The following is a 20,133-nucleotide window of genomic DNA, read 5'->3' as shown; positions in this document are numbered from 1 at the left end:
ACTTATAGCTTGTTTGGCCCAGCTTTTTAGCCAAAAGTTATTTTTAAAGTATTTTTTTTTTCTCTAAAAATTATTGTGTTTAGCCAAGTGTTTAGAAGGAAAAAAATATTTTTGAGTAAAAATAGAAACATTTTTTAATAAGTGAAAAAAGATATTCTCCCAAAAAGTACTTTTAAGAAAAACTAGCTTTAAGTGTACGTGCACGTGTGTATAGTGTCAATCAATATATCTATACGATATTAAAAGCACGAAGGCCCTTACCAAAATGTCGTTCGCTTTTTTTACCCTTTAAAAAGTTAACTTTATACAAGACAAAATAGTCATTTTATTATTTTCCTAAATTTTGCACTGTAATAATCAATTAAAATTTTGTATATTAAATTTTTCCTTATTTGAACTTTTACTTAATTAGTCCTAATATTTAGCACTTAAGACTCACATATACTACAAGCATCAAGAATCAAAGCCAAATATTTCCTTTTTTGAGAAAAAGACATCATAAGGTTTATCATAGGTTGAAGCTTTGCTTCGTTAATCATTGAACGTTATTATCATTTGTATCTTATCTTAATTTTAATAAAAAAACATACTCAACTTTAGACAAATTTTATTCTAAACGAATTGCCATTATATTATTTTCAGTTACTCGCACAAATGATAATTTCCTATATCATTTATATATTTAATTATTTAATATAAAATATTAAGATTAATCATTTTTGAATTTTATATATCGCTTATCAATTCTTTTGTGAGCTAAAGGCCAACCTTTTCATTCTTGTAAGTTCAAAAGATTCGAATTTTTAATTTGTTTTTTCTGAAAAAATCTATGATAAAGTACTTCTATGTTATTTATTTATTTGTATCTATCTATACAACATTAAAAGCATGGAGACCATTAGCGAAATGTCGTTTTCTTTTTTACCCTCTAAAGATAGTCTTTATTGTTATCTAATTATTTACCTAATATTTATAACTTTAAAATAAGCTAATTTTATTTATTAAATATTTTTCTATTTAAACTATTTAGAAGCTCCTAATATTTAGGAATCTAAATTGAGTAAATTTTTACTTATAAATATTTTTTCCTTATTTAAATCGTGTAACTATTTTCCTCAAGTTTGACCCTTTCATGTTTACAAGTTTTAAACACATCTGGAATTGTAACAAAGATTTTTTGCAAGTTTTTGTCTTCGTTTTAAATTTGTATGATTGAACACGTAGGAATTATTAGCATGTTTTCAAAATTCATTTTTGTCTATTACTTTTTTGGATCATGTGAGTAGTGTTAATCCAAATTCTTTATATGTGCACAAAGAGTTTAAGCTGATTTATAGATTTGTTATTTTTAATAAAATCATTTAATTAATAATGGCGGATAACATGTAAATTATATTTTATGTTAGATATTAATTATTATCATCCAATTATATTTCTAACATTAAAACCTTAAATTAAACTAACATTTTACTATTAATCTTTATCTATACTATATTAAAAGCACGAAGGCCCTTAGCAAAATGTCGTTCGCCTTTTTTACCCTTAAAAAATAGAGTTTGCACTAGAAAAAATAGTCATTTTATTATTATTTTAATATTTTAGACTTCTTGCTATTTCTTTTAAGTTAAGAAGTCCTTTTTTCTCCTTTGGTAGCATAATATTTTACTTAACCAAAAATAGAATTCTAAATAAACGTTGCCTTTATGAACAATTTCAATACAACTATAACTCCTATTCATTCGACAAAAAATTAATGTATATTTCTTACTGCCTTATAGTCATAAAGGGATTCACAGAGCTATTGTTGAGTCCAAATCAAAATCTAAGATGTAAACTATTACAAGTATTTTTTGTGCAAGTTAAAGTTGGCCTCCGACCAAATCGTCGGTACTTATGCGATCTTGGTCAGGTTAATAAAGTTCGGATCTTTATTTTATTTATCTTTGTTTGTTTTGTATTTTTCGTTCTCCTATGTTATGGTATAAAAGCTGATTTTTGTCTATGCGAAGCTCTTGTATATCTTTCATATAGAACTTTTGTGACTACCAAGTATTGATATGTAAAAACGTCTTGATTATGAAATCAATTTGTTGGTTGATTTTTTATTATTTATAATTTATTAAATTTATTAACGCTCATATGTTCTCCAGATTCTTTGGAGCACTAGAGTGAACATAACACGAGTATCTTTTAGAGTGAAGATAGCATGAGTACCTTTTTCCTTTTCTTTCTTGAATGAATATGATTTATTCTGTGTATTCTTCTATTTTTTATTTTATAATGACTACGGAATTTTTTAATTCTATATGTCCTGTTTAATTTCTGTATCCTATAACTAAGAGCAAAGATCTGGTCAAAAGATAGACTCAATTATTAATTTTCCTTCGTAAATTTGCTGTATAGACTAAATTGATAAAAAAAACAGTAATTGATCACGAAATCTTTAATGGACTTGAAAATTCTCTAACAAAGTAGTGAAGTTCATATTGATTCATCCATGTTCATCGTGGCAACAGTTTTATTTGGAGCTTGATTATATTTTATTTTAGGCGAAATAGAAGGAGTCATATTAAAACTTTTAGTTATGTTTTTCACACCTTGTTACCATTTTTTTTAATCTTATATATAACTTATTTTCTTAGATATTTTAAAAAAATAAACTTGATCTATCCCGCATGTATTTAATCATTAATTTTTAACAATCCGTTCTTTGTGTGCAACACATAGTATCAGAAGATTTTGTAGGTAGGTTGATTAGACTATGAATGCTTTGTGCATATGCAGTAAGAGACTACGAAAATTGAAAAGGACTATAAAACATGGTCAAAGTGTTTGTATTTGTTTGTTCATAGATTATGTGTTGTCGTTGAATACCTTTCTATTTTCCCTGCTATAGATTCAACCCAAAAAGATCTTTTGAATCAGATTGTATGCAATCATATACTCATTGATTTCGTAATTTTTAAGGTATCGCTGAAGATTTTAGCTTAATCTAGAAATTGATTTCTTATTCATGTTTGTTCATTATTGTGAATTATTTTTAATGATTAGAGAATAATTTTTTGCTTTTAGAAGATATCTACCCGTGGACCAAGTGTGGTACCTTTTAAAAATAGATTTACAAACTTGTAATTTAATTTTTTCTTAATTTAGAATTTTAAAATTTTGCTTATTACATCTTTCCTTATTCGAACTATGTAGAAATTCTAAAACTTAAAAATTTAAAATCAATTATAGCTTACATAATATTTTTTCTTATTTGAATGATTTTATATAAATATAATACATTTCATATTAATTTTCCTAAGGATTCATCTCCACATTGATTTCTTTCCAAGTTTTTGTTTCATGTTTGAAACAAATATAAGTGTAGTTATTACTTTTATTGCTCTTAGCAATTGATATAGAGACCATTATAATAAAAAAAGAATGAATTCTTAAAGTGGGATGTCAATCACAAAAATATTTAAAAATATTGATTGACTCTTATTAGGTGTCAGGTTTGTGAGTGGTTTAATTATTCTACCTAAATTTAACAATAAATTATAGACTACTTGGTAAATAGAATAATTTTTAAATTTTCCTAACAATCTGAATTATCACTTCAAAATGATAATAAATAATTGTTCCTTTTGGTTTGATATTCTGTTGATTAAATCACGACAATACTCTGATCATTAAGTCCAAATCAATTTCTGAAATAACTACTATACAATTTATAACAAGACACTTTTTTGGGGATAAATCTTCTTTCTTGATGAATACTAAAAACAATAATATAACAATTTGGTATCATACTATTTAACAGTTTCTCAAAAGAATTGATAATAAAGCGATGTTATATGTTATTATTTCTTATCATTAAAATCTGAATTACTTTCTGTACTTGTATATAATATTTTATTAATAGACGCGGAACACACGGGCAACGCACGTACACTAAAGCTAGTATATATAATATTAAATATAAGTATGTTAAGTTGTATCTCACCTGACATCGCTTTATGATACATTTTATTTTCTATTATTTCATTCTTATTATTTAGGTTTACATTTTAACTAATTTAGTTTTTAGGATTATATTATAGATGATTTTGCTCTATCTTTAGGTTTCATTCATCGCTGATAGTATTTTATGAAAACAAATTTATGTACTTTAATATTTGTGTCAACTTGAAAAATTATTTTACTTATAAGACGAATTTTGAAAAAGAATGAAATTGGGTTATTTTGCTAATTAATTCATTCAAATATTTTTTTAATTATTTAATCCAAACACTTAATCATTTATTCTCAGCATTAAAAAATACTTATATTTTGAGGATGCAAATTCTTAATATTAGCTCAAATCAAAATTTAGATATTTAATAATAATTATACTTTTATCCGCAACAAATTTTGTTTTCAAGCGGTAAAATATTAAAATTTTGCACTTTATGTTTGCCGAAGCGTTTGTGTTATTGAATTATTCCAATTACTCTCTCTCTTTATTATTAAATAATTTTGTAACTAATTGTTTTAATTATATTTTTAAATCCATATTAATATTTACATTTAAGCAAAATAATGATCAAAGAATAAAACGAATAGCCAGTTCAATCTCACATGACTACTCATAGCATTTAAAAGGGGAATTGTTGAATCGGGATAAAGAACAAAGTAAAATGTTCCCTCTTTCTCTAATATATTTAATATCTTATTAATTTAATATTATTGTTCAACTAAAATTTAGCTCAATGAAACGATCTATTTTGAGATAAAAAATGTGCAATTAGAGACAACTCACGGCATAATATTTTGGTATATTTAGTCATAATTTAAGTTTAATATTTATAGAAGATATAATTTTTTTGTTTAAAGTTCTAAATATAAGGATGCCGAGGGTCTATTTGGAAATAGCCTCTCTACCCCAGGGTAGGGGTAAGGTCTGCGTACACACTACCCTTCCCAGATCTCATTAGTACTGAGTTGTTGTTGTTGTTGTTGTTGTTGTTCTAAATATAAAGATTTCTACTTAGTTCAAACAAGAAAAAGATTTAATGAGTAAAAATTCTAATTTATTTCATCTTCTAAATATTAGAAAAGTAAATCAAATGATAATTTAATCTATTTTTAAAGGATAGAACGAAAGACATTTTTACTAAGGAGTTTTAAATATGAAATCCACGTAAATTCACATTATTGTAGCAGGATGCCTCATGAGTTTTTTAAAGATGCCCTTTGTTTTTTTAACCTAATAAGCCTTAAAAGATTTAGGAAGTTTAGTAGCATAAAAAGAATTATAATCATGTTACATAGTTCAAATAACAAAAGATCCAATATATTAATTCCAAAATCCAATATATTAGTAATTAATATATATGTCAAAGAAGGAACGTTTAAACTTTCCTAGTGTAAATTGTTCATGGTATAAAACTTAATACTCTTCGTAAACATAAAATGATAAATTTGATACTCCTAACTATACTGAATTAGACGGCGACGATTAGTAGTCCTACCATATGACCCAAAAAAAAACTCCTGCGAGACTTTCCTAGTTTGAAATTCTAGAACTAAAGGGAAATTAAAATCAAATTTCTAAATTTTAGGAAAATAATTAATGACTATTCCTAAATATGAGGGAGTTAATTAAATGACTTTTCTTAAATATTTAAAGAAATAATCAAATGACTATTTTATACAATATGAACTCTATTTTAAAAGGGTAAAAAAAACGAACGATATTTCGCTAAGGGCCTTCGTGCTTTTAATATTGTCACGACCTGGATTTCCCACCCTCGGGAGTCGTGATGGTGCCTACTAGTGAAAGCTAGGCAAGCCAACCAATTGAACTATCTACCTTATTTCCATTTTTAATCCGATAACAGTTAAGAGCCAACAATTAGATAACAACAGAATTGAATAAGCGGAAGACTTCATTGTAAAGATTTAATAATACTGCTAATACCAATCCATAACAAATCTACCCAAGACTGGTGTCACAACTTCACAGACTGTCTATGAGTACTACAAATAAAAGTCTGAAAGAAATAAATACAACACTGTCTCTGAAAATACATGAAAGAAACAGGAATAGTAGATAGAAGGAGACGCCAAGGCCTGCGGACGCCTGTAGGACTACCTCGGATCGCCTGATGAACAAGAAACAACAATCTCACTGCGGTCCGAAGTCTACCGCACTGGGATTTGTACACAAAAATGTACAGAAGTGTAGTATCAGCACAACCGACCCCATGTGCTGGTAAGTGCCTAGCCTAACCTCGGCGAAGTAGTGACAAGGCTAGGACCAGACTACCAAATAAACCTGTGCAAGATAGCGTACAAAAATAATATGAAGTAGATAACAATGATGGCAACAATGATCAACCAGGGATATAAATAGCAGGCGACAAGAACACCATAAATGTTTCTCAACAAATAATAAATACAAGTGCAATCAATTAATCAAGTCCTTCAAATATAAATCTTTCACCTATAAATCCTTCAAGTAATAATCTCTAAGATAATATATTTTTCAATAAATATATTTCGAATATATTTCCTTCAAATAAATATCTTTCAGATAAGCATCTTTCGAATATAATTCTTTCGAGTAAAGGTCACCTTGTGATACCTCATTTCATAATCATAAATAATATAGGTCTCAGCCCATTTTCATATTTTCACGGCACCTCGTGCCCATATTTATGTCACAACCGCACGGACAACTCACGTGCCATTAAATAAAATCATAATATTTTCCCCGGCACCTTGTGCCCACATATTTCTGTCTCACATTGCACAACAATATTCTCATGTTACTTAGCTCATAGGTTCCATAACCCAATACAATTAAGAATGTTCAAGGAGCCTCCTTCACTTAACATAAAGTAGAGTACAACTTCCAACCCAATTAGGAAATCAACAAGAAAAGATGAAGTTATTTTTAGAAATCATTTGATAAAGAAAATACCATTTTCAATTAAAGTAAAATATCGAAGGAATCATTACTTTTAATACGAGAAATTAATAAATCAAAACATAGTAGAAATTCCTTTTTAAGTAAAGTACAACTTCAAACGGTTTAAGGAAACTTTAGTTGAGAAATCAATTGAGTTAAAAATGTAACAATTCTTGAAATTTGAAGTATTGGACATATTAAAAAAAATAAGGTGAGGTATTGTAAACACTATGGATTCCAACACAAAGGATCACAACAGTAAAGAGATCTAAACAGTTAATACACTTGAATTGTTAATAACAAGTAAACACAGCAAACAGAAAGTGCACGACATCACCCTTCGTGCTTTAACACTCTTTCACCAAAACAATACACGGCATCACCTTTCGTGCTTTAACACTCTCTCACCAAAACAATACACGGCATCACCTTTCGTGCTTTACACTATTCCTCACCCAAGCAACAAACACAAGGCAAATAGGGTAAGGGAATCTATAACATCGAAATAAAATTAAGTAATGACGGAAAATCAGTAAATAAACGTACATGACAACATAACTCAGTTAGAATCAGGAAAAATCAAGAACAAGTGCACGACATCACTCTTCGTGCTTTTACTCTCGTCCTCACCATAAGAATCAATATAAACTGCACGGCATCACCCTTCGTGCTTTACACTCTTCCTCACCATAAAATCAATATAATCGGCACGGAATTGTACATCGTGCAGCACGGCATCACCCTTCGTGCTTTACACTCTTCCTCACAAAATCATACACGACATCATCCTTTGTGCTTTAACACTCTTCCTCACCCAAACAATAATCACAAGAAATAAGGGCAAGGAAATAAATGAAATCACAATAAAATCCCGATAAGGGAACAATAGTACAACAATCAAATCCCGACAAGGGAAACAACATCAAAACAATAACATCCCAGCAAGGGAAACAACATCAAAACAATAATACTTCACAAGTCATATTCCTCAATAGAAATTATCATATAGAGCATATACACTACGAAACGGAGTCAGATTAATCAAAGTATAAGACTCACGGGCATGCTTGACACCAACGTATAGATACTCGTCACCATGCCTATACGTCGTACTCAACAAATAAAACATAACAGATAGGACACAACTCCTAATCCCTCAAGCTAAGGTTAGACCAACACTTACCTCGCTTTGCAACCAATTCAAAATTCCAACAAGCCTTTGCTCGCGAATTCGTGCCCGAAATTCTCAAATCTAGTCATAAACAATTTGATTCAGTCAATAAAAATTATAGGAATCAATTCCATATGAAATTCTACATTTTTCATTAAAAATCCGAAATTGCACTAAAAATTCGTCCGTGGGGCCCACGTCTCGGAACCCGACAAAAATTACGGAATATGAAACCTCATCCAACCACGAGTCTAACCATACCAAAATTACTAAATTTCGATAATATTTCGACCCTCAAATCCTCAAATCTATCCGAGAGAGTTTTCAAACTCTTCCAACTAAATTCATAGATTTAATACCAAAACTAGTAATAGATTCGGGTAATCTAACCAAAATTAAGTTAAGAACACTTACCCCGTTGTTTTCTCTGAAAATCTCCCAAAAATCGCCTCTTCCCGAGCTCCAATTTGACAAAAATGGAAAATGGGACAAAGTCCCATTTTCAGAAATAAACATTCTGTCCAGAATTCGGGGGTTACTGTTCATGCGTTTTTATTGTTCACGTGGGTACTGTTCACGGTACTGTTCACGGGGTACGGTACACGGTACTGTTCATATGCTGTAAAAGAAAATTCAGCAGCCTTTTTATATTCATTAACCTTCCGAAATCCACCCGAGGCCCTCGGGACCTCAACAAAATACACCAACAAGTCCTAAAACATAATACAGACTTAGTCGAAATCTCAAATCGCATCAAATAATGCTAAAATCGTGAATCACTCCCCATTTAAGCCTAATGAAACTAAGAACATCCAACTTCTATATTCGATACAAAAACCTATCAAATCAAGTCCGATTGACTTCAAATTTTGCACACAAGTCATAAATGACATAACAAAGCTATGAAATTTTTTAGAATTAGATTCCGACCCCGATATCAAAAAGTCAACTCTCCGGTCAAACCTAAGAAATCTTTAACCTTAGATTTCTAGATTCCGTTAAATGGCGATAATTTAATCTAGGGACCTCCAAATTCGATTTCGGGCATACGACCAAGTCCCAAATCACGATACAGAACTACCGGAATGGTCAAAACTTTTATGCGGGTTCGTTTGCTCAAAATATTGACCGCAGTCAACTCAGTTGAGTTTTAAAGCTCTAGTTCACAATTTAGTCCATTTTTCACATAAAAACCTTCCGAAAAATTATACGGACTGCACACGCAAGTCGAGGAATTATTGATACTGCTTTTCAAGGTCTTAAAAATACCGAGATGATTATTTAATTTAAAGATGACATTTTGAGTCATCACAAATATAATATAAATATATACTTTTTAAACGATTTCAAATACTAATTACTGCTCAAAAGTATTTTTCAAATTTAAGTAGCCAAATACAAATTATTTTTAAAAAAGAATACTTTTTGAAATAAGCTAATTTTGAAACTTGGCCAAACTTTGACAAAAACGTGATTTACCAGTTACGAGTTACCACGGTAATAATACAAGAATTTACCATTCTGTCGGTGAAATGATAAAGTAGGTATATATCGAGAGCTCAATTTCTCAGGAGAAGTTGGCGTTTGGCAAAAGAAGGAGAGGTAAACTTTTTCAACAGAGCAAGTAATTTTTGGTCTATACTATAAGGAGAAGGGGACAAATGAATAATAAACGTAAGAGCGGTCTAATCCCCACACTTCAGTTTCTGAATAAGACTGACCATATAGTGGATCGAGCCACGCCTGCCTTTGTCACCAAATCTATGTCGTCTCATGGTCGGTAGGTTTTCATTTGTTTTACCCCCAAAAAAAAAATGATGTAATTAGATAAAGGACGTTTTGATATAAGTCCAACTAAGTTTATTATAATAGTCTTGAGCTGAGCTCAACTGAATTGCTATACTTTTGATTTGAATCGAGTTTAATTGAACTCTGCTACAGTATAACCGCAAAATTGCACGATTATCTCCCTAAAGGATTGAGTTTTAAATAGTATTTCCGCTTTTATTTTGTAGTGAAAATAAAAATTTTCCACATCGTCAGAATACTAAAGTTGTTTAATTCTGGAAGCTCGAAATTCTTGTCTGATTGGTTATGGTTCATCGGTTGAATATGGCCAAATACATACACAAACCGTTTAACTCGACGCCAATTTTCATGTTAGCACTTTATCTAAGCCTTGTTCCATTTTGGCATTCCAACCCATTTGATATGTTTCATTTTGACACAAAACGCTGACTTGTCATGTTGGGTGAAATTCCTCACTTGGTAAGCGCGTGAGGCTCTATTTTAAATGCCCAAACTCCCAAACAAATTCCTTGGTTGTTCTCGATCTCCATCTCCATAAAGCTTCAAAGCTTTACTGTATTTTAGTTCCTTTATTTATTTATTTATTTTTAATTTCTTAAAATCCATATCTTCGTCTGAAGCTTGAAGTTCCAAACTTCAAGAATGTTGGTGATATCTCTAGTGGGTTCAACATTGTCGGAGTTCAATTTGTACTGGGGAAAAGGCCATTGTTAAGTCTTGTGTGCCTTTTATTTGTGTACCTTTTCCTGTACCTATTATGGAGGAAATGAAACTGGTTTTAGGTACCAATTATGTTCAGCTGTAATCCGTGGTTTCATCACCTACAACCAGGGATTTTGGGAACAAGATTAGAGTTTCATTACCTATGACTAAGGATTTTGGGAACGGGATTAGGGTAGAAAAAATAAGCAGGGGGCTATTATTTTACCCATAGCCCATCTGGGTTATTAGTGTAGGGTTCCGGGTATTTGGTTAGACCCGGTTGACATGGATTAAAAAACAGTTGTCTATATTTAATTGGATAGTTATCACACCTAGATGCGTTTATACACACGCTCTTTATATTTTACACTGGGTCAGTTTTTTGTGTCAAAATGAAACACATTAAATGGGATTGGAGTGCCAAAATGGAACAAAGCTTAGATAAAGTGCCAAAATGAAAATTGGTGTCAAGTTAGAGGGGTTGTGTATGTATTTGGCCTTTGAATATTAATAATTTGTGCTTAAATTCTGTTATTCAAATATTGATTTAGTGATTATTTTAAAAATATCGAAATTTTATTGTTGATCCTTAAAAATTACTATTGAAGAAGAAAAAATGAGTCTTATTGACTAAATACTTTGTTGATTGAAGGTCGTTTGTATTGCTATTTGAGATTTTGTCGGATAAGAGGTAGTTTGATCAAAGTTTAAATTGCAATTTGGAAAAATACTTTGTTGAGCAATAAAAACAAATTATGATAATCGAGTATATAGGTGTTTGGTTTTTTTTTTTGGGCGGGTGAGGGGGGGGGAGGAGAGGGTTGGATGGGCCTGCCTTTTCGATCGATATCCGATTGTGTTGACTTTGATGAACAATTTAGTAGATATGTTGATTGTGGATAACACGAAGTCATGCCAATCTAATAGAGTTTAGTGAATAGTTGAGCAAGCACAAAATCATGTCAATAAGGGTATAATTTATGAACAATTTAACAAATAAACAGAATACACATAACACAAAGTCATACCAATATGAGAGGGTTTGGTGAACAATTGAATAATTACAAAGATATGCCAACTAGGTAGTGTATGGGTCGAAATCTGACCACACTTGGATCAGCATTAAAAGGAATGGCGAGGGGTTGACTAAGCCGTGGTTATATTCATGAGACATCATCTCCAAGAAATCATTTATGAGACATCATCTGACCTGTCACGCCTCTTTTTTCTTACCCCCGGAAAGGGATATAAGAGAGTTTTTTCCAATTTAAGTGACAATCGAAACGAGATTATTTGAATTATTCAGAGTCGCCACTTGGGATAATTTATGGTGTCCCAAGTCACCGGTTTAAAATCCCGAATCGAGGAAGTTGACTCTTATTACGGTCTGCGAACATAGAAATCCGATTAAGGAATTCTGTTAACCCGGGAGAAGGTATTAGGCACTCCCGAGTTCCGTGGTTCTAGCACGGTCGCTTTGATCATACTTGGCTTATCAAAATTGTCTAATTACTTATTGTTAGAACCTATGTGCATTTACCCTTTTTAATTAAGGAATTATCTTGAAACGGGTCACGCGTACGTGTACCCATTTGTTCGGCGCATCAAAAATCATGTCATGCGAACGTGTCCACAATGAATAACGCGTTATTATTATTAAGAAAATTTTGGCCGAAGTTGCGTGAACGCATACTCCGGTTTTGTTTTTAGAAATCGTAATCATGTCACACGAACGTGTACATAATTACAATGATATATTAAATGGGCCTAGAGCGATTACGAGCATTTGTCATTTTTATATCTAAATCATAAGATTAATACAAGGGTCATGTATAATTAACTCGTAGATGACACACCTCGGACTATTATCATTATCCGAGGCCTTAACTCCCATTATCTATCTCTAAACAGATTGACAGAATTCATTACTCTAGTCCCATGTTAATCTTACCTTTATCATAGTTTAATCACGTCAAAAATAAAGCAAAGAATCGGAAATAAACCAATCAGAACATCGACTAAGGATGCCAACAAATTTAGGTCGAGAAAAGAGAATTCTCAAGTGCAATTATCAGTCAGCAAAGAAGAAAATTAGTGCATGAAACCAGACAGACTTGTCTCAAATCGTAGAAGGATAATTTCAGCATTCACTCCATATTAAACTTGGCCAGGCGAGTGAGATATTCATGAAATTATAAGTGATCGAATGGCAACTTCGCACCACTGTCAACAGTCATCAAGTCAATTTGAATTCCTATTTGTAAATCTAATAAACCAATACTTTCATCTAAAGCAAACAGAGATTCGAACAACTTATAAACCGATCAAAACCAAGCTTTCATCACATTTTGAATTGAACAACAACGAATGAGCCAAGAAGACAACAAAATAAAAAAAGATCAGGAGGAACCTGAAATTGAAAACTGAACTGATCCCAGAACTGAGATCGATCCAAAAACAGACAGCAGCTGAAGATCAACCCTCGAGTAGAAACAAATTCGAACTTCTCAGATAACTTTCATTTTTACCCAAAAATCCAGAATCGAGATGAAAAAATTCTATTATTTCGAAATGCTAAATAAAACTGACATCTAGTGAAATTATGGAACCTTCATAATATATTTTTTCTGTTCTAATATGATAAAGAAAAAGAACAATGGAAAGGAGGAAGAAAACTTTGAACACTAATTTAAATTTTTCTTCCGAAATCTCTCTCAATTCTCCCCGAAATCTTCTCTATCCAAAAAACAATTCCCCTACACAAGAAAAGGGTCTCACCTTATATAGACCTCCAAAAGATCTCGAACCTTCTTCCTTTCTCTCCAAGAAAATCCCAAAACGAAAAATCCTCTCCCCAAACAGATTTCTCACCCCGTTTCTGATGAAAGAGGAACAAATGGAGGGAGTAGATTAGTTCAAATCCAATCTAACGCTCCCTATTTTTCCTTGTTTTCATTTGAAGGGTGAAAAAATCCTAGATAAATCGAAGAAGCATGTTCGGGAGGGGGAATCTGTCAGAAGCGATTACCATATGGTAGGAGAAGAGGAAAGGGAACCGCGTGGTATGAAATTGGTGCTCACTTGCCATGGATTTGGGTGATTTAGGGTCTGATTTGGGTGAGGGAGGCGAGTGAATAGTGAGCACCGTTTGGGTTCTTTGGGAATTAGGGTTCTTGCATTGTAGGTATATTTGGGTAATTGGAGTGTTGTGGGCCGTTGGATGAGAGGAAGTGAACGAGTGAGATTAAAAGGGAATTTGGGTCGGACGAATTTGGGTTGAGTCGGGTCGCAAGTCAACGAGCGTTGGGCTGACTGGCAGATGAGTGGTGAGATTTGGGCTGGGAGGGGAATTGGGTTAATTCCCAGCCCAATTCGTTTTTTTAGCTTCCCAAATTAGTTTTCTTTACCTTTTTCCCTTTTTCTTTTAAAATAATGAAACAAAAAACTAATTTAAACCTTAACTTGATTTAAATTGTAACACTACCCATTTTCTAAAGATTATAAAAGTTCTTTAATCCTAAATTAGGAAAGAAAAATATTATTCTAAAAATTAAAACTAAAAATGAAAACAAAATGAACCATTTTTGTGATTTTCACTTTTTAATAAGACAAATAATTGACTAATTGATCCAAAAAATGTAAAGATAAATCCTAAATGTAATACATGATATTTTTTATATTTTTCATGATTTTAATAAGATAAACATGCACACAAAAATGCAAACAATTAATAAAAAATCCTACGAAAAATCTATAAAATTGCAAATAGTGGGAAAAATTAATTTTCCCTTTTTTTTGGGAGCAATTCATATAGGGCAAAAATCACGTGCTCACAGCTGTCCCTCTTTGCTCGGAAACACGAAGAGTTTTCGTGCAAAGATAGAGTGAGCGAATACGAGCGATTTTTGCCCGTTTGAATGCTTCATGGGAAGCATTTTTGAAAGATTTGACCGCACCCTGCTTCCGAGGTTGCCTACATATCCTTGGCTATAAAGGAATCAGGTCAGTGTAGTTTGGAAAGTTTCGGTAGCTGAGACTACCAAGAAGCTGTGATTTCACTATTGCTGCTGCTGCTGCTACTGCTTGCTGAACTCCTTATTACACCAAGACAAAATAAAAGAAACTAGACTAACTATGATCTATGAATTACAAGAATTCTATCTATATCTTCCACTTGATCTTGCAATTTCTGTTGCTCTGTTGACTTGTACTCTCCAGGTGAACTTCCTTTGTTGATGACTTGACTTGTATTCTGAGGTGTTTTCCCTTTGTTTTTCAGGCGGGTACCTGATTGCTGAACTTGAATCGTCTTCCTTCGAACATTGCTGCTTTCCCTTTGTTCTCCAGGTGGGCGCCTGATTACCAACATTTGAATTATCTTCTTTTCTTTCTACCCTTGACTTGTTTTCCCTTTGTTTTCCAGGTGGGCGCCTGATTGCCAAACTTGTACCCTCTTTTTTTGAACATTGCTGCTTCCCTTTATTTTCCAGGTGGGCTCCTGATTACCAATGTGAGCACGTAATTTTTGCCTTACGAAAAACTACTCCAAAATAAATCAAAAAATAAAATAAATTTCTTTTACTGTGTAATTTCTGAATTTTGCGTGGTGTTAAATATTTGTTTATGTCCGTAAAATGTTTGTTTTGTTATAATTAAACAAAATAAAAATAAAAATACATGTTTCATGTATATCTAGGATTTAAGTACGCATTTAATTAAGTTAATTTAAATAAAATCACAAAAATATGCATTAATTCTATTTCAAATGTTTCATTGTTTGATTGATGTTTTGTCTATGTGTTAAATAATTATTATAGATTGATTAATATATTTTTGAGAAGTTAAAATTATATTATAGTTAATATTATTGTAATTTTGTTTTTTTTAGGATTTTTATTAATTAATAAAATCAGAAAATGCATACAAGTTATAAGATTTGGACCTGGATTAAAATCCAGGCCCAAATCAATTGAATCCCTTTCACAGCCCAATCCAAAACAGCCCTGTCCGGTCCAATTCAAGCGGAATCAAACGATGTCGTTTGGTCACCCCTTATCAAGGGCCGTTGGATTAAATATAACCAATGGCCAAGATCTCAACACCCTTACCCGCAACCCATAACCCGATCCATTAACCCGATTCAATCCGACCCCAACTTCAAATCAAACGACGTCGTTTGGTTTAATGAATTAATCCTGGCCTTTCATCTTGCTTGATCGGACGGACGATATCGATCCATCCCACCCCTATATAAATCCCAAACCCTTACCCCGGCCCCTAACTAAACACCCCCCCATCCTCTCCTGTTCATCATCTTCTCAAACAGACCCCTAACCCTAGCCGCCCCTATTCCCCTTCGCCTGAAACCCGGCGGCATCAACGCCGCCGGTCACCAAAGTAACACCCCAGAACCCCCTGAGCCTCCTCTATCCGAATATGTTACCTGCTTGGTTCGAATCTCCCTGGAGGTTCTCGAATCTTCATTTGAAGATTCGAGCCAAGTTCAGACTTAAACCAATCAACCCCAAATTAACACCATGGCTTCCCCTAACAACCCTTGTTATGGATCTGAAGATAGTTTGGCTCGAATCACTTCAGAGCTTCTCGAATCTTCTTTTGAAGATTCGAGTCAAACAAAAAATTACCCAGATCTGTTCCAAAGTGACACCAATCAACCCCTAGGCTTCCCTCACCCTTGTGTCATACTTGGTTTCTCTCGAATCTAACCAAAAATGATTAGATCCCAAATCGAGCCTTCAGGAAACCTAGAAATACCAAATTTCTGGATTTTTTTGTCCAAATTGATTAAAGGATTGAGGTTTAATCGACCTTAGTCGAAGTATTTTCAGTGGAAAATACTTCGACTAAGGTCTGTTTGATTTCAAACAAAAATCCGAAGCTGAGTTGGGATCGAGTCTGATTAAAGTTCAGAGGTATTTTTCTATTTATTTTGTGTATTCTACGTGTATTGTTGTCCGTATTAATAGCTTGTTAATTTTTCATATTTGTTTTGATCAATTCTGTCATTTCTGTCTATTTAATCCGAATGTGAATTGTTTCTGTTGGTTGTGGTTATTTACAATGTGTGTAATCGACTCGATTAAGTTCGTCGATTAATTATATTACGAATTTTTTCATTTCTGAAAATGTTGACTAAAACAGTCTGCTTCTATTATTTTAGACTAATTATTGACAAATGTTGTAAATAGTCAATTGATTAATGCTCGTCAATTAAATCATGATTGTCTGTGAATCAGTGAATTCAAATGTATGTTGTATATGTTATGGTCTGAACATTAAAGTTTCAGGACATTGTCAGTATTGACAATGATCCTGTGTGTGTTTGATTCTAGTTCAGTGTTAAGTCCAGTCTGAATTGTTTTGATAATTTCAGTAATATGTTGTTAGTTCTGAATTCAGTATAATATTGCTGTAATGTCCAGTTTGAATTCAAGTTTGCAAAAGTTGGTCAAATGCAATTGTGTTAGGAGGTTAATAGGATTGGTTATAGCTGTAAATCAGGAGATAACTAAGTTTGTACAGATTTTAGAATCTGTTTTGCTATAGGTTCTGATTTTTCAGTAATAACATCAAGATTTCAGGGGCATTTCTGGGAATGAGCAGTAAAAAACAGGGTGTTAGTACTAGTATATTATAATGTAATGTTAGTGGCTATTAGTTAATGATACTAATGGGGAACAAGGGATAATGGGCTGCTGAAAATCAGGGAAAAGGTTTTACATAATGGGATTTTCTGTTTTTAAAAAGAAGAAGGGGGTCCAAGAAGCACTCAAATTGCCTAGGACCAGCCCTGTATAAATACAGGAGCTGGACAGACAGAATGGGGGGTGAAAAAAAAAGAGAATTTTGAGTGAGAAAGAGAGAATTTTAAGAGAGAAAAAACAGAATTCTGAAGAAAAAACAGAATTTTCAGAAGAGAATTTCTAAGGGCAGAAATTTTCAGAGGGAAGATTTTAATAAAGAAAAAGAAAGGCAGAGAGAATTTTTAAGAGAGAATCTTTAAGAGATTTTGAGGGCTGAGATTTTAAAGAAAGGAAACAGAAAATAGAACACTCACATATACACTCACACACAGATACAGCAGCAGAAACAGAAAATCAGAAACAAACTGAATTTGTAACTGAAGAAAGGCTGAAATCTGAAATATTGTTCTTGTGTTGAATATGTTCAATTTTGTGTGATTCCACTGTTCAGTTAAAATCTGAAGTGTCTTTCAAAGTATCTTACTGTGCATCTGGGCTCTTCGAATCCTATTCTTGATCAGATTTACTGTGTTATCAGTATATTCTACTGAATTTGTTACTGCTGTAACTGCTGAAACTTACTTCTTCTACCTCCATTTTCAGGTATATGTCTTTTAAATTTTAAGTTGGAAAGAGATTCAACATGACTTGTCGATAAAGCTTGAACTGAAAGTCTATTTTTATTTGTCCAAGTTCATCAATTTAAATTTCATTTTTGTTTCCTGTTAGTTAATTAGTAGTAAATTCAATTTGATAGCTATGGGCTATTTGTCTTACTTTAAAAGTTTGTATAAAGGTTTGTAATAATATTAGTTCATTATCTCATTAGTTTAATAAATTGTCAAGACAGGGAGTAAGGCATAAAAATGGACCATTGATTGCATCCCTTAATACTATTAACTAAATGCAAAGATAAAGAAGTTACATTAGTAGAATATCTTGTAATGAGTATGATTTTGTTTAGATTGGTATAAGTTATTATATGGTATGATGACAGGTATAATCATATGAGTAAAGTAAGTTGGTATAGCTCGTCATGATGACAGAACGTTATGAATGCTTACGCCAAATAGTCGGGTTGCATGTAATGTAACTTTGTTAAATTAACTTGCATAATAATTCCCTTTCTACAAATTCGATGCTTATCTACTTTCATAAAACAAAGTGACCAAGTAATTAGGCCTATTAGATTAAAAGCAAGTGTATGAGAATGAAAAGAGATGTACAAGCATAGATTGCCACATTTTACATCATTGATAATTAGAAATAGAATTTGCATTAAGTAAACAATGAAAATTCTCGGAAAATATTTCCTTCCCTTTATGAATCATTTATTTTCAGTTTCATATGCCATTTATTCTTTGGCATGTATATATATATATGTCATATATTTTTGTAAAAGATAGTATTAATCATATTTTTATTATGTCCTTTGAATTTGAACAGTTGGAATAAATTATTTATATTCGGAAAATATAATCAACGGTCAACATTTAATATTGTAAATTCTTTGAAACCTTAAATGGGAATTTATCATGATTTTCACATAAAAATGTATGGATATAATGAATAATTTGCGGGAAAATCCTTAATATCATTGCAAATATTTTTGCGCAATTAGGTATACGTTCGCGTACCTTGATTATATTTTTAAAAAAAGCAAAAAAAATTCGGATTATGCGTACGCGCAATTTCGAACGAATATTTAATAAAAGGATTTATCCAAAGGCGTTAAATCAATTTCAATAAAAACCCGAGATGTACGGTTCACTATTCAAGAAGAATAAATATTCTTGATTCAAAACAATCTCGGAGAAATGATTGCTTAATATATTATAAAAAAATTATTGTGTACACGTACGCGTGACACAATTCCACATTTTTTAATTTATAACACGAATATACGTACACGTAATTCGATTCAAAGAAGGTTTCTCAATCGTAATAAGTATAAGCAGTAGTAAAATCAGATAACATCAATATTTAATAAAATCAAGTTGATTAAGCCAATAATAAAAACAGTTAAGCGACCGTGCTAGAACCACGGAATTCGGAAATGCCTAACACCTTCTTCCGGATTAACAGAATTCCTTACTCAGGATTTCTGGTTCGCAGAAAAATAAACAGAGTCATATTCTCCTCGATTCAGGGATTATAATTGGTGACTTGGGACGCCTCAAAATTCCCAGGTGGCGACTCTGAAACAAATAAACAAATCCCGTTTCGACTGTCCTTTAATTGGAGAAAACTCCCCACGCGCCCCGCGGGCGCGGGAAAGAGGAGGTGCGACAGCTCTGGCGACTCTGCTGGGGATAAAAAGTGTTGCCGTAACCCAGAACCATTGGTTCAGGGTTTAAAGAATTCGAGCTTAAAATATCTGTTTTATTGGCTTTACTTACTATATAATTTTCAACTGTTTATATGCTAATATGCTAAATGTTTTTTTTTACCGCTTTAATATTATTTGAATTGTGAATATATACAACTGCTACGAAACCCCCTTCTTTCTGAGTCTTCTGAATTTATGGTGTACACGTGCGCGTGACCCACCTTTCTGTTAAAGTCATACCAAATAAGACGGAGTTGGGACAAGTAACTAGGCCGGGCAGACTTTCGTGCTCCCGGTACGTTACCCCCACTTCGGCTCAAACTGTCCGTTTGGGTAAGCCAGGTTTAGAACAATCAACCTAAGGTTTTACACTTAGAATAACTCAGCCATGTACCGGATCCCTAGTAGGAACGAATAT

Source organism: Nicotiana sylvestris, chromosome 6 (genome assembly GCF_000393655.2).
Source record: "Nicotiana sylvestris chromosome 6, ASM39365v2, whole genome shotgun sequence".
Taxonomy (NCBI): domain Eukaryota; kingdom Viridiplantae; phylum Streptophyta; class Magnoliopsida; order Solanales; family Solanaceae; genus Nicotiana; species Nicotiana sylvestris.
This window is presented reverse-complemented; position numbering follows the sequence as displayed.